At 39.6% G+C, this 16,347-nt stretch overlaps 1 non-coding gene across 1 annotated transcript; it reads right to left on the minus strand.

Annotated features, from left to right (window-relative positions):
• Positions 1-12,993: 12,993 nt before the first annotated feature.
• LOC122054409 lies at positions 12,994-13,099 on the minus strand. Its single transcript, XR_006132725.1, has one exon. It is a non-coding gene; the product is annotated as a small nucleolar RNA R71 (small nucleolar RNA).
• Positions 13,100-16,347: the final 3,248 nt, after the last annotated feature.

Here is a 16,347-nt window from a genome sequence, read left to right on the forward strand (position 1 = left end):
AGTACAAGAATACACAAGAAGAAGCAACAATATGAATGTAAAAACAAACAATCTTGCCTTCTCATCGACTGGATGAAGCAGCAACTTCACGGGAATCCAACCACAGCACCAACTGTCCAATTGAAGTTCCAGCCGAGGGAAGCTCACGCGAAGCTTCAGCGAAGAGGAGCTCAACAAAGCTCAAGCAGAAATACTTCAGCAGTCAGTAGGAAGAAGAGGAAGAAGAAGAAGTTCTGTAGTGCCTCTCGATCCTTTTTATAACCTCAGGATAACCTGCGAACCTGCAAGGCAAAAAGACCAGAACATAGAAGCCCGAAATAGCTTAGCCGTTGAGTCACAACGGCTAGGCCTGGACCGATCAGGCTCCACCCTGATCGGTCCAGGGTGCTGCTGATCGGTCATTGGGACCGATCAGAGCTTCCTCTGATCGGTATACCTGGACCGACAGGACATATCCTGATCGGTCCAGGAAGACTCTGATCGGTCCTGGAGACCGATCAGAGCTTCCTCTGATCGGTCCAGGGACCGATCAGCATGCATATCCCTTCCTTTTCTCCCGAACTTCTTGCCTTCTGATCGTTGTTTCCTGATCGGTCTGGAGACCGATCAGATAACACTCAGTAGGCTACTGTTTGATTACTGATCGGTCACCAGACCGATCCAGATACCCAGTGTATCACTGGATCGATCCACTGATCGATCCAGAGCTTGGTTTTTGCCCAAACCAAGTCCCAAGCCTTCCAAACCAACATCCAGTCAACCTTGACCTGTTGGTACATCATGCTTAGCATCCAGTCACTCCCTTGACCTGCTAAGACTCCCCAACAAGTGTCCGGTCAATCCCTTTGACCCACTTGGTCTTTTCTCTTCGTGTCAAGTATCCGATCACTCCCTTGACCTACTTGACCTTCTCAACACTAGATGTCCGATCACCCTTGATCCATCTGGATTTTCTCTTGCCCGGCTTCACTCACCAGGACTTTCACCTAGTTTCACTCACTAGGGTTTTTCACCCGGCTTCACTCACCAGGATTTCCAATCTGCCCGGCTTCACTCACCAGGACTTTCCCACTGCCTGTCTTCACTCAGCAGGACTTTCCCACTGCCTGGCTTCACTCACCAGGACTTATCCATCTGCCTGGCTTCACTCACCAGGACTTTCCACATCCAGTCCAGAGAACGAGCTACCGAGCCCTCTCTGACCACAGTTCGGAGAACGAGCTACCGAGCCCTCTCCGACTTCCATCCGGTCCAGAGAACGAGCTCCCGAGCCCTCTCTGACCACTGTCCGGAGAACGAGCTACCGAGCCCTCTCCGACTTCCCATGTGGCAAGCTTCCATACTTGGACTTCTCCGTGCCAAGTCTCCATACTTGGACTTTTCCCGTGCCAAGCTCCCTGCTTGGACTTTTCACCATGCCAAACTCCTGCTTGGACTTTTCCCATGCCAAGCTCCCTGCTTGGACTTTTCCCGTGCCAAGCTCCTTGCTTGGACTTTTCCGAGTCAGGTCAACTCATCTCGGGTCAACCAGGTCAACCTTGACTTAAGGTTGCACTAACAATCTCCCATCAAAATACGACTCTTCTGTTCTTGTCAAACATCAAAATACAACTCTTCTATTCTTGTCAAACATCAAAATACAACTCGAGTCAGGTCAACTCGAGTCGGGTCAACCAGGTCAACCTTGACCTAAGGTTGCACCAACAATCTTCCCCTTTTTGATGTTTGACAATACCTTTAAGTTAGGCTAATCCAATAGCCTCAACTTTCCTCATGCCACTAGGTAATGAACCATAAGTTACAACCTTACATTCTCCTTCTAAGAAGGCAACCTCCTTCTTAGTTAATGAAGGCCTAACTTAAACCCTTCATTCTCCCCCTATTGGCACACATCAACAAACTCTCCCCCTGAAGAGTAAGTTATCGTTGTTCACAACTTCACTCGTCGTGATCAACAAACTCTCCCACTAACTCCAATGTTCTTCCTTGAACATTCTCTAGACATTCTTCCCCTTTTTGACACACATCAAAAGGAGTGAGTCAAGGTCAAGAGTTTCTTCCTAATGAAAGTCCCATACCTTTCATTGAAACTCTTAATTTCCCCCTTGATACTAAGGTCCAACAATTAACTTAGTGATAATCCCATATCACTTAAGTCTTTAGGAGTAAAAACTCCTCCTAAAAGTCAACTCCCCCTTGACTAATAGGTAAAACTTCCCCTAAAGGTCAACTCCCCCTTGACCATTGCACCAACAATGTCTTGGAGAGTTTCAACCCTTTAGAAATCCAAAACACCAACTTCATTGCTGAAATTTCAGAAATTTCAGACAGCACAGTCAAAACTGGCATGCCCTGATCGATCACCAGACCGATCAGGGATTCCCTGGATCGGTCACGGTGACCGATCCAGGCACCCCTGGACCGATCAGAATCCCCTCTGATCGGTCCACAACTCTGATTTCTGATTTCTGATTTCTGATTTCTTCTCCCGAAATTCAGAAACCTCTAGAAAATTACAGAAAATTCCAAAAATTATGAAATTTTGAGGATACATTCCTCATAACATATACTATCATGGAAAAATAGTTTTCTATGAAAATAACTTCCATTCTCAAATCTTGATACAAAGTTCGAAAAGTTTTGAAATAGCTCAAAGTTTCAAAAACTTTGTATCAATTTGCTCAATGATGAATGCTATTACTAGAAAAGCTTCATCAAGGTTTTTCAAATCAATTTTGAAATGATTTTAAACCATTTAATTTAGGACCACAATCTTTGGGATAAATGTACATGACTTGTACATAAGCTTTCCCTATGATCCCCAATTAGAATTAGGCTCATCTAGGTACAAGAACCATGCACCTTGATCCTAACTCATCATCCTAATATCTCACACACATCTAAGGTGTATCAAACACATCCAAGTCAATTTTGATGTGAGATATGGGTTTAGGTTAGCTTAATCTAAGTTCTCATGCATTTTTCTAAATAACAATTTGATCTCCATATCAAATTGTGTTTTAGTCCTTAAATCAATTTCATTGATCATAAATGCAAGAAATGATGACATGGCATAAAATGATATCATAAATGAAAACATGTGCCAATGTCATGATGTCATGGCATAAAGTATGAAACTTAAATAAAGCATGACATTTAACTAACCTAAGCATTATCATGATATTTTAAATGATCATAAAATAAATATGATTTCATGACATGACATGGCATATGACAAATAATATATGGCAAATAGTACATAAAGGTATAGAAAATACCTAATTCTAGCCTTAGTTGCCATTTTTGATAATTTTGATCATTTTTCCATAAATTCTATATTCCTAAGTGTAATAGACCTAAAATCAAATACAAAAGATTTTTAGATCACTACGTGCCAACTAGATTGACTCTAGAAGACTCCTCAAATTTGATTGGCACATTCTAATCACCTTAGGAATAATTGTTAATTTCATTTTCAAGGCTTGATTACCCCTTGAAAATTCCTCAAATGCCACCTTTTGCTATGAATAGATTAACTATCTATCCAAATAAGGTTGGCACACTCTAATCCATCTAGCGTGATGGAATCACGCTCCTAGGAACCCAATACCTATTTGAGCTCATTGGGTTCACTAAATATTCACTAGGGATGACTTCCCTAGCAACCCTCCTAATGACCCTCCTAGGCTTTAAAGCCTTGGTCATTTGGGGCTCATCAAGATCAACTCTAGGGGTGACTCCCCTTGTGACCTTGGTGATGGTCTTCCTTGCCCTAGATTTTGTTCCATAATCGAATGGAACATTGTGATAAGTGGGCTTGACCACTTGGGACTTAGATTTGTGACCCAAACCTTTCTTGTCCTTGGACTTGGGTTTTTGACCCCTAGACCCTAGAGTCAAATCCTCAAGAGCCTTTTCTAGAGAGTCAAGTCTTGACCTCAAGACTTGATTTTCCTTTTCTAATACCTCAAATTTTAATTTGTCATTTTTCTTCGAGGTATTCCTAGGCATATGTCTAGATGATTTGGGATTTCTACCTAGATTTTCCTTAACCTTAGATGGGTTAATTCTAGGGTTGGCTTTCCTAGTGTTATCCTTATCTAGGCTCACATGTTTGGCACCTAAGCATGTGTATCGATTTCTAATGTTATCATGCTTACCATTATTAACAATAGCAATAAGGCTACTAGCATGTGTCTTATTATAAGAATGAGACTTAAATGTTACCTTAGGGTTTGCCTTAGCTCCCTCTATCGATGTGCTCGGTCTCTTGTCCTTGTGAGATTGCCTCCCCCTCAGACATTGGCTCCGATAATGTCCCCTTTGCTTGCATTGGAAGCACACCATGTGCTCCTTGCTCTTGCGTATCGGGACTCCAGCTTCCTTGATCTTTGGCACCGGTGGAGTCTTCCTAACCCTCTTTGGACATTTACTCTTGTAATGTCTAAATTCCCTACACTCAAAGCATAATATATGCAATTTACTAGAACTTAAATTGCTTGAGTTACCTAGGGTTGAGGTGGGATGTAAGCTCTCTCCTTCATCCCTTCCGGAGGTAGAAGCTTCTTCTCCTTGCTCCGAACTTGAAGAGGAACTCTCCTCCTCTTCTTCTTTAGATGTTGAGTAGCCCTCAACTTCTAAATGCATCCCTCCATGATGTGAACTCCTTGGCTCACTTGACTCCTCTTCATGGCTTGAAGTGGAGTTCCCCTCATGGAACTTAGCCAAGTTGTTCCACAACTCCTTGGCATTGTTGTATCCACCTATCTTACATAGAATGTCATTAGGTAAAGAAAATTCAAAAATTTTCAATACCTCATCGTTGACTAGGGATTGGTGGACTTGTTCCTTGGTCCACTTCTTCTTCTCTAGGGTTTCTCCTTTCTTGTCCATCGGAGGCTTGAAACCTAATTGAACACAACTCCAATTTTCAAGGTTAGTCATAAGAAAATACCTCATTCTTACCTTCCAATACGCGAAGTCGTCGCGATCGTAGAAGGGTGGAATTGTGACGTCTTCTCCAAATAACTCCATTCTCTAGCTCGTGCTCCCTCGGGTGTTGATCCAACGAAGAGCGACCTCGCTCTGATACCACTTGTTAGGATCGATGGTTGCGGCTAGAGAGGGGGTGTGAATAGCCGACCCTAAATCTTCGTTTCTTCCTATGATTAGGGTTAGCGTAGCGGAAAATAGAACCAAGAAACAAAGACAAGAAGATCAAACCTCAACACGCAGCGATGTAACGAGGTTCGGAGGTGATACTCCTACTCCTCGACGTGTCCGTAAGGTGGACGAGCCCTATCAATCCGTCGGTGGATGAGTCCCCGGAGAACCGACTAGTATATATACTCCTTCTGGGTGGAGAAACCTCGCCACAATCTTTCTTGCACCAGCAAGAATAGGAGTACAAGAATACAAAAGAAGAAGCAACAATATGAATGTAAAAACAAACAATCTTGCCTTCTCGTCGACTGGATGAAGCAGCAACTTCACGGGAATCCAACCACAGCACCAACTGTCCAATTGAAGTTCCAGCCGAGGGAAGCTCACGCGAAGCTTCAGCGAAGAGGAGCTCAACAAAGCTCAAGCAGAAATACTTCAGCAGTCAGTAGGAAGAAGAGGAAGAAGAAGAAGTTCTGTAGTGCCTCTCGATCCTTTTTATAACCTCAGGATCACCTGCGAACCTGCAAGGCAAAAAGACCAGAACACAGAAGCCCGAAATAGCCTAGCCGTTGAGTCACAACGGCTAGGCCGGGACCGATCAGGCTCCACCCTGATCGGTCCAGGGTGCTGCTGATCGGTCATTGGGACCGATCAGAGCTTCCTCTGATCGGTATACCTGGACCGATCAGGACATATCCTGATCGGTCCAGGAAGACTCTGATCGGTCCTGGAGACCGATCAGAGCTTCCTCTGATCGGTCCAGGGACCGATCAGCATGCATATCCCTTCCTTTTCTCCCGAACTTCTTGCCTTCTGATCGTTGTTTCCTGATCGGTCCGGAGACCGATCAGATAACACTCAGTAGGCTACTGTTTGATTATTGATCGATCACGAGACCGATCCAGATACCCAGTGTATCACTGGATCGATCCACTGATCGATCCAGAGCTTGGTTTTTGCCCAAACCAAGTCCCAAGCCTTCCAAACCAACATCCAGTCAACCTTGACCTGTTGGTACATCATGCTTAGCATCCAGTCACTCCCTTGACCTGCTAAGACTCCCCAACAAGTGTCCGGTCAATCCCTTTGACCCACTTGGTCTTTTCTCTTCGTGTCAAGTATCCGATCACTCCCTCGACCTACTTGACCTTCTCAACACCAGATGTCCGATCACCCTTGATCCATTTGGATTTTCCCTTGCCCGGCTTCACTCACCAGGACTTTCACCTAGCTTCACTCACTAGGGTTTTTCACCCGGCTTCACTCACCAGGATTTCCAATCTGCCCGGCTTCACTCACCAGGACTTTCCAACTGCCTGGCTTCACTCACCAGGGCTTTCCCACTGCCTGGCTTCACTCATCAGGACTTTCCCACTGCCTGGCTTCACTCACCAGGACTTATCCATCTGCCTGGCTTCACTCACCAGGACTTTCCACATCCGGTCCAGAGAACGAGCTACCGAGCCCTCTCTGACCACAGTTCGGAGAACGAGCTACCGAGTCCTCTCCGACTTCCATCCGGTCCAGAGAACGAGCTCCCGAGCCCTCTCTGACCACTGTCCGGAGAACGAGCTACCGAGCCCTCTCTGACTTCCCATGTGCCAAGCTTTCATACTTGGACTTCTCTGTGCCAAGTCTCCATACTTGGACTTTTCCCGTGCCAAGCTCCCTGCTTGGACTTTTCACCATGCCAAACTCCTGCTTGGACTTTTCCCATGCCAAGCTCCCTGCTTGGACTTTTCCCGTGCCAAGCTCCCTGCTTGGACTTTTCCGAGTCAGGTCAACTCATCTCGGGTCAACCAGGTCAACCTTGACCTAAGGTTGCACCAACAATCTCCCATCAAAATACGACTCTTCTGTTCTTGTCAAACATCAAAATACAACTCTTCTGTTCTTGTCAAATATCAAAATACAACTCGAGTCAGGTCAACTGGAGTCGGGTCAACCAGGTCAACCTTGACCTAAGGTTGCACCAACATTCTAAACAGACTTTATTTGAACCCATCAATTCGTCCCCTAAAAACTCGTTGTACGAGCTCCGAAAAATTCCCAGAAAATTTCTAAAAATTTCTGAAAAATCTAATAAGATTTTTCGTCCAATAACATTTATTATTTAATTTTGCGGTATCTTACAACCGAGAACCCCAAAGAAAGGAAGAGGATGTTTGGTATAGGTTAAGTATGCGGTTTGTTTCCTGCAGGCTTGTATTGGAAATTCAAATTTGGTTTCATAGGATGATATGGGAGTATAGATTTTATTATTGGATTTATTACTGGATTTAATTCAACTCACTACTAGTTGAATTGCCTTAAGTTTTTCGGATTCATTAACTATCTACCATATACCTGGTTTCATAGATTGATTCGGATTCATTGACAGATTTGGTTGTGTATGCCTTGATCATAGTTGTTTTGCTCTTCCATGTCATATAAAAGTACTGGATTGATTTAGAAGGTCTGCTCATTTCGTTGTAGTTCTATTTCAAGCCTAGATGTTGTTGCTACTCCATGTCGTGTGAAGTTGCTGGATTTTCGTTAGCAAATTTGAGTTGATTTTAAAGCTGAGTTGAAATTCAAACCAGATTCGAGTTGTTGATTCGATTTTCTCCTTGAAGTCATGATGGTACTGCTAGATTGATTTTTGATGAGTTCTTATTTTCTTTGATGGGCTTGAAACTCTAGACAGAATTAGGTGAGTTGAGATTTGATTTCTATGTTGGGTTTGGTTCTTTAAGATAACTTTAAACTTCTTGAGAGATTTGGGTTCACATACCACGAACAAATAGTTTTAGTTTAAGTTCTTAAAGTATGCAATTTTACGTCCTACAGATTTAGTTTTGGTGGAATTTATAGTGCAGATTTTAATTAAGCTTATATTGCAGAATTTTGATTAAGCTCGTATGCAAAATTTTGATTAAGTTTGTAAGAAGATTTAATTAAGCTAGTAAGCAGATTTGATTAAGCTTATAGTGCAGAATTTTGATTAAGCTTGTATGTAGAATTTTGATTAAGTTTGTAGGCAGATTTGATTAAGCCAGTAAGCAGATTTGATTAAGCTTATAGTGCAGAATTTTGATTAAGCTTGTATGCAGAATTTTGATTAAGTTTGTAGGCAGATTTGATTAAGCTTGTATGCAGATTTAGTTTTAGTGCAGTTTTAATAAGCATTTTAGTACAGTTTTATTAAGCATTTCCATGCAATTCTGTTAAGCATTTCAGTGCAGAGTTAATAAGCATTTTAGTGCAGTTTTATATGAGACATCTTTTTAATAGAGGTATTAACAAGTATAAGAAAGATAAAGAAAAGAAAGAAAAAGGCCAAGGCCTTAAGTAGATCCCAAGTCAAGACTTTAGGGATTTTGACACACAAGGTGCTTGTTAAAATGTCAAGACATTTAAAGTAGAAGTAAATAAGATATTTTACTTTGAAGAGGCTAGTACCCGACTTCCGAGGTTGTCGTTAAACAAATCTAGGTGACCAATTCCGAGGTCTTGACCCTGGTAAGACCGAGACCTTTATCATCGTAGAACTGGTGGCTCGCTACCCCAATCTCTATTAGGGAGCGCGCTTTGGTACTACGCCTGGGCCCAAGAGAAGTTGATTATTATTTTGAAGTATTAAAGTATAAGTTTTTAAACAAGTGAAATAAGATTCAGAAAGTGTTTAAAATTCAGCAAGTTTTAGTTTCCCTTATGCTAGCATGTTATTCTGATTAGCTTTACATGTTTAGCATTCCAGTATGCATTGTTCTTTTGCTATTAGATGAGCATGTGTAGAATTTTCTTTAGAGCTTTCAGTTCTTAGATTTCAGTATATTTACATTCATATTCGAGTTTTTGTGAGATAGATAGCGCTTACTAAGCAATTTTACTTATAGATTTCATTTCCTCTTACTGCAGATACAGGAAAGGAAAAGCTATAGCAAAGGAAGGCGACAAGGAGGTGTTCGATGATGTGTGTGATGCTAGGACTATGGGAGAGGCTTGGGCATTTTTAAGTTTTAGTGTTTTAGTGATTAAGAAAGATTTGAAATTGTACTTTAAGTTCCATGTCATTTGAGATTGTTCTTGTTTTAAATTGCATGCTAAGATGAATCCAGTTTAGTAAGTACGTACTTTTGGTGTTTGCATGGAGTTATAGTTTTATATGTTTCTGTTATTTTTAGTTATATGTGCATGTTCATTTTTAGAGTATTGTATTGTATTTTAGTCCTGTTGAACTGCATATACTCTGTCGAAATTTTAAGTTTTCTGGAAAAAAAATTAAGTACAGATTGTTATATTTATTAAGTAAGAATCTATAGTAGTTATGTAACGGACACCTTTAGAGAGTAGTGAGAAGAGTGGTCGGTACAACCCGGCATGATCTAATCGACGTCCATCCTAGGTTCGGTCGACCGATCCACAATCTCTCCCTTTTTGATTATGACAATTGAAATTCAAGGTTAAGTATGTCAGAGTGTATACTAAAAGCTTAGCTTTTGTAAACATTTATTTGTTGAAATAAAAGAATCACATTGGTCAATATCTACATTTATTTGTTAAATGTAATTGTTAAATTAATTTATATAGTAGACAACATGGTGTGTGGTGTCACACACAGAAGATCATGTTGTCGGTTCTTTATAAATACAAACCATCGGAATAGTCGTAGTGTAATTAGGTATTAGTTTATCTTGATTAATAAATTACACTGGTACACTCTAAGTGTATTGTGTAGGACCATTTTAGGTAAGTTCTTTTTGTACTGACTTTATAAAAGAACTAGGCCTTAGTTATTATGGAAGTATGTGCTCTTAATCCTAATATAATAACAAACACATATATTTAATATTTATTTCTTTGACTTATCAAAGGGTGAGGTTTAGCTCGATAAATCAATATGCCCGATAAGTTGGGAAATGATATTACTTATAGTGTGTGTTGTTGATTATAGAAGGAATCTGTGTCCTAATTATCTAGGTTGAGAATGCCCCCAAGAGGAGCTCATAAGGATTGCCATGTTAAACCCTACAGGTGGACTTAGTCTGACATGACAATGAAGTTGAGTGGTACTACTCTTGGAGCTAGATATTAATTAAGTGAGTTGTCAGTAACTTACTTAATTAGTGGACATTCGTTATCTAAAACACAGGGAGACTAACACACTCATGATAAGAAGGAGCCCATAATGTAATTTGGGATTGGTGCGTTAGTGCGATAATAACTCTCTAGTAGAATGAGTTGTTGATGTACGTAGATCTTATATACTTTTATGCATGTTTTGACACACATTTACATACTTTGAGCTTGCTTGATCAATGCATTTTTTTACTTCCAGCTTTCCTTTTAGCATATTGACTCTTTTTGTTCGGAGATCTGTTTTTGTGCATTTTTGTACACAGGAGTCGAATTTGGTAAAGATTCTACATTCTTGGACAAACTTATGAGCTAAGCATTGGAGAAAGCACTTGGCCGTGTGCCACACACGGCCCTGCCTGGGTGGAGTGCTCTGGCCGTGTGGTCAACCAGGAGAAACAGACAAGGAACTTGGCCTGGCCGTGTGAACCTCACACGGGCGTGCTAAGTCTTGAAGCAAATCAGAGTTTAATCCTTACATGGTAGTGTGGATCTACAAAGTCGTGTAAGGTTTCCAGAGACCAAGAAGGCTCTGGCCGTGTGCACCGCACAGCCGTGCAGGGTTCCCAGCACTTAAAAGTGTTCTGGCCGTGTGCACCACACGGCCATGCCAGGTTTCCAGAAGCTGGGGCAGTCCAGGCCGTGTGGATCTACACGGCCATGCTTGGAGGTCTTGATGGGAGTTGTTCACGGCCGTATACACCACATGGCCGTGTATGGATGGCAGAGAGGGGAAAGGCTCTGGCCGTGTGAACCTCACACGGCCATGCCTCGGGGTCGTGTGGCGCCCGAAAGCCCCCCTCTATTTAAAGCCTCTTTGAAGATTTGAAAGGGGATCTTCTCCCTTTTGGGAGAAAGCAAGATTTGGTGGATTCCTCCCATTCTTGGGAGGATTTTTGCGCTATCTAAAGGGAGATCTTGGCGAATTCGACTCCAGGAGTGAGGATTGGATCCGAAGATGGAGCTATATTGTAGATAGGTTTTCTTTCTCTCCTCTTCTTGGATTGGGATTGAAGAAATGCTTGTAATCTTCTTATCTTTGGTTTTCTTTCTTCATTTTATGGAGTAGATCTTTTTGTTCTAGGATGGAGGGAGTATTTGTGAGATAAATTGATGTAAACTCTTGTGGATTTGCCATTTCTTTGTTTCTATGATATTGCCTAGTTTGTATCGATTGAATCTTGAATGTTTGATTGTGATTAGGGCTTAATTCTCATTCTTGATTGATTGTTTGGATATCTTATAGACTTTGTAGAGATTAACTCTCACTCGATTTTTTGAGGGATCCACGTGACAGGTGCAAGCCCATATAAGGACGTTTGAGGAATAACCTTGAAGGGGAAATGAGAATATTCAAGAGGGTAGGATAGATTTTATGATTCAAACCTTGTATCTTTATGGGTTAAGAAGCTATGAACTTCTATGTTGATATCCGAAGGAAGCATAGTAATAGGTGCAATCCTGTGTAAGGACAACGTAGGTTCATATCTAATTGATCACATTTAGGTACATTTTTCAGTCCTAAGCCGGTTACTATTGCAAGAGAGAACCGGCAACCTTCTACAAATATTAGACAATTGAGAAATAAGAATTGGTAAACCATATACATTCAAGAGATCTTACAAAGAAACCAAAACTCCTAGAACCTCCCTTTATCATAACTCAAACCCCAAACTCTTGTTTGTTAATCTTTCATTTTAGATTTGTTTTTCATCCTTAGCATTTGAAACCAATTGATTAGTTGTTTAGCTAATTCGCTTTGAGATATTTCTAGTGCTTATTCCAGTCCCTGTGGATATGATAATCTTTTATATTACTTGCGACATTTCCGTACACTTGCGAAACGTGACAAGTTTTTGGCGTCGTTGTCGGGGACTGCGCTATAACATTGGAGATTATCAATTGAGTTAGACTAAACATAACTTTTCTTTCTTTCTTTTCATTTGCATAGTTGTAATCTAACTTTTAGAATTCTGTTTTCATAAGTTTTTCCCTTCTTGAATAACATTCTTGACAATTCTTTTTGTTGCAATTCTAATTCTAATTCTAACTTTGCATTCTTGATTTCTAGCACTCTAATCTAACTTTTTTCTATTTTCTCTTTTGATCTAGTTTTTTTTTTCTTTTCTTTTGTAAACATATCTTGCAATCTTTAGCATATGAATTATTCTAGACATTTTTCTTTTTTCCTTTTATCGTTTCTTTCTTGTTTTCATTATGCACTTTCTTTCTTGCAATTTAAATTCTGCATTTTCTTTCTTGCTTTTCATATTGCATTTTATTTCTTGTCTTTGATTCTTCATTTTATAATTTTTTCTTAAATATCCATGAGCACTAATATGTCAAGTAGGCCCATGAGAAATTTTTCTATACCCTTTTCTGTAAGATTTTTATCTCCCATTGTGCAACCTCAAATTGAAGCAAAAAGTTTCCAACTAGACCCAAAGATAATTTTCATGATACAAGGTCACAAATTTGGAGGAGAAGTATCAGAAAGTCCTTATCTGCATCTTGAAACATTTTTAGAGATTTGTGATTTGGTGAAATGTGAAGGAGTATCAGCAGATGCAGTTTGATTGATGGCATTTCCTTTCAGTATCAAGGATAAAGCAAGGACTTGGCTATATTCTCTCTGTCCTCAAAGCATCACAAGTTGGGAACAATTGGAGAAGCAATTTCTGAATCATTTTTTCCCTCCAAGTAGAACAGTGCATATGAGGAATTGCATAACAAATTTTGCTCAGACATATGGAGAATCATTATTTGAAGCATAGGACAGATTCAAGAGTCTTCAAAGACAGTTCCCTTATCATGGGGTTTGAAAAATGGTTGATTTTGCACATATTCTATGGGGGAATTTCCTTCTCAGACAAGAGTTTATTGGATTCATCAACTGGAGGTTCTTTTATGGACAAAAGTGTAGATGAAGCTTATTCATTAATTGATCAAGTGACATTGAACCTCCATGAATGGTCGAACAAAAGTTGGATGGAATTTCCCTCAGATATTCAAGAAGTGCAAGCCATAAATGTAAGAGAGCCTGTCAAACAAAATGAAGTTCAACCGCCTAAAAATGTTGAAATTCACAATTCATAGAGTGAGGAGTTCAAACATTTGGGGGCAAAGCTTGATAGTATTGTTTCAAAATGGTTTAAAGAAGATCCCCCTCCTACACAATCAAGATCTAATGAAAAGTGTGATGATGATTGGTTGAGAAGTGGCAAAAATCATGAAGAACTTCTGAAGAATGACATGTTTAGAATTGAGGAGAAGAATAATAGAAGATCATAAGAACTCAGTTCCATTTATCTAGGAAGTTCCCAAAGGCCACAAGTACCTTTCCCTCAACGATTAATCACACCAACACTAGATAAGTAAGTTGGACCTCCTCCAAAAGCTCAAAGGGAATTTGGGAAAAAGAAAGTTCAGTCTTTCCCAGGACCTTCACTAAGGGTTCTTTTTCCACAAAGGTTAGTGGGGGCCAATGAAAATAAAGACTTCAGCAAATCCTGTGACACTAATATGGTTGAGTGCAGATTTTTGAATGTATATGAAGATGAGGATTTTTCAGATGAGGATTTTATTGATAATGCAGTGGTAAATAAGTTTTTAGATCTACCTCAAAATTTTATAGGGTGTTATAGTGCCATTGAATTTTCAGATGATGAATGTGATGTGGTAGATCAACTTAAAACTACAAGTGAAGTTATTGATCCTCTTGTTATTGATTCTCCTATTGAGGACATAAATGTTGGTTTATTTTTTGATGTATGTGTTGATGATGATGATATGGAAGAATGTGTAGGGAGCTATGTTGTGGAAGCAACATCTCAAGGATCACCACCTTTGTCAACACAACCCTTAGAGGTTTTAAGAATTGATCATGTTGTGGAACAATGTGTAGGGACTTATGCAAAGCTAGCAGAGTCTCAAGAATCACCATCATTGATATCATCAACACCTGAGCTAGAGCCAGAACCATCATTTGATTCAGAGGAAGTCACATCTACATGTTTAGAAATTTCAGGTATTTCTCAGCAAAGTAAGGTTAGTATTTCTTGTGATCTTTTGGAAAATTTTATAGAGGTACATATCATTGACTTTGTTGGATGTGATTCAGTTTTTATTTCTTATTCTGCTTATCTTAATATGGTTATGGCTCTATCTTATCTAATATGCTTGTGGGAGATTTGTATTTTCTTTGCATGTGCAGATTTCACTTGGGCTAATAATTGGAAGCTCAATCTGAACCGTCTTTGACCACCCGAAAGAACTTTAAAGAAGACAAAGATGGAGAGAGTGATACTTCACTTTTTAACTCCTATATTGAAAGCTCCCTCCATAATAAAAGCCCTTGGTAGGAGGGTGTTGAAATATCTTACCCCTCCAAGAGCGAGATTTCGATGAATCTAATGAGGTGGTCGAGCTAATGACCTTAAACAAGCGCTTCTTGGGAGGCAACCCAAGTTCATTTTCCTTATTTTCTTTTATGTCTTTAGTTCTTTCTTTATAATAAACATGTATCCTCTACTTAATTTTTCTTGTCTATCTTATTTTTATAGAATTTAAAGTTGTGGAGGAATGTGAGCATTGGATAGAGGAGTATTTTTAAAACATGAATGTCAATCATTTGGAGCTCATTACTTGGTAACTTCTCTAAATTTCATAAATGTTCTCCACATTGTTTTTAGTTTTCATTGGGACAATGAAAAGTTTAAGTCTGGGGGGATGCATTAGATGCATTTGATTTAATTTAGTTTTTGCATAATAATTTTTTTGTTTTTTTTGCTAGTTGCATCATTCATCATATCATGATTGTTTGTTTCTTAATGCAAAATACTAGCACGTTTATTATCTAGATTCATGTTGTTTTAAATGATGCTAGTAGTAAGCTTTATGTACTTCTTTTCTCTATCTTGGGTAGCATGAAACAAGCTAAGAATCATATGGAGATGAGTTTTAGTCTTGGCTTGACCTTAAGAATCTTACTTTCACTACACTTTGACTTGATGCTTGAATGGTTGATATCATTGAAATAATCATGATTCATCTTGTTTGCTTAGTACTTGGTTTCCATGGTGATTTTTCAAACTTCATTTTGGTTACTGGATGAGGCTCAACTCATGCAAGCTCATTTGGAAAAATCAAAATATCCCAACATTTGTGCTAAAAGTATATTTGTGAAATAAGATTTGCCCAATGCAAATACTTATGAAAAAAATTGAAAAAGAAAAGCAATGAAAAAAAATAAAAAATAAGGGATATAAAAAATAGTTGTCGTGAGTGGAATCTAGTAAGTCACCCCTTTGAGACCGAGTTAGGTTACTGGGGAAATGACTGCTTAGCTTCTCTTGAGATTGAGCACACCTTTGAGACCTTGGGTTGGTTGAGAAATATGAACCAAGTGAGTGGCAAGTAAGTGCCTATCACTTGTTACTTATCTCTCACTGGAAACATTAGGAATTCAAATTTGATGACGACTTGACTAGGAAATAGATTGAAACTTGAAGGGGTTTTGAGTTACTTTTACACTGTGCACAAGATACTTAAGCTTGAGCCATACTTGATTTGTTTCCATGATTATGCTTGTTATTGGAACTCTTTGATAGAGTTAGGAAAGTACATTAGGGTTTATGAATGCGTTGTAGAACATATGAATTTAGATTGCAGCATTTTGCTTGACGACAAGCAAAGGTTTAAGTCTGGGGGTGTGATGTGAATAGATCTTATATACTTTTATGTATGTTTTGACGCACATTTACATACTTTGAGCTTGCTTGATCTATGCATTTTTATACTTCCAGCTTTCCTTTTAGCATATTTACTCTTTTTGTTCGGAGATCTGCTTTTGTGCATTTTTTGTACACAGGAGTCGAATTTGGTAATGATTCTACATTCTTGGACAAACTTATGAGCTAAGCATTGGAGAAAGCACTTGGTCGTGTGCCACACACGACCTTGCCTGGGTGGAGTGCTCTGGTCGTGTGGTCAACCAGGAGAAAACGACAAGGAACTTGGCCTAGCCGTGTGAACCTCACACGGCCGTGCCAAGTCTTGAAGCAAATC

Source organism: Zingiber officinale, chromosome 3A (genome assembly GCF_018446385.1).
Source record: "Zingiber officinale cultivar Zhangliang chromosome 3A, Zo_v1.1, whole genome shotgun sequence".
NCBI classification, from domain to species: Eukaryota; Viridiplantae; Streptophyta; class Magnoliopsida; order Zingiberales; family Zingiberaceae; genus Zingiber; species Zingiber officinale.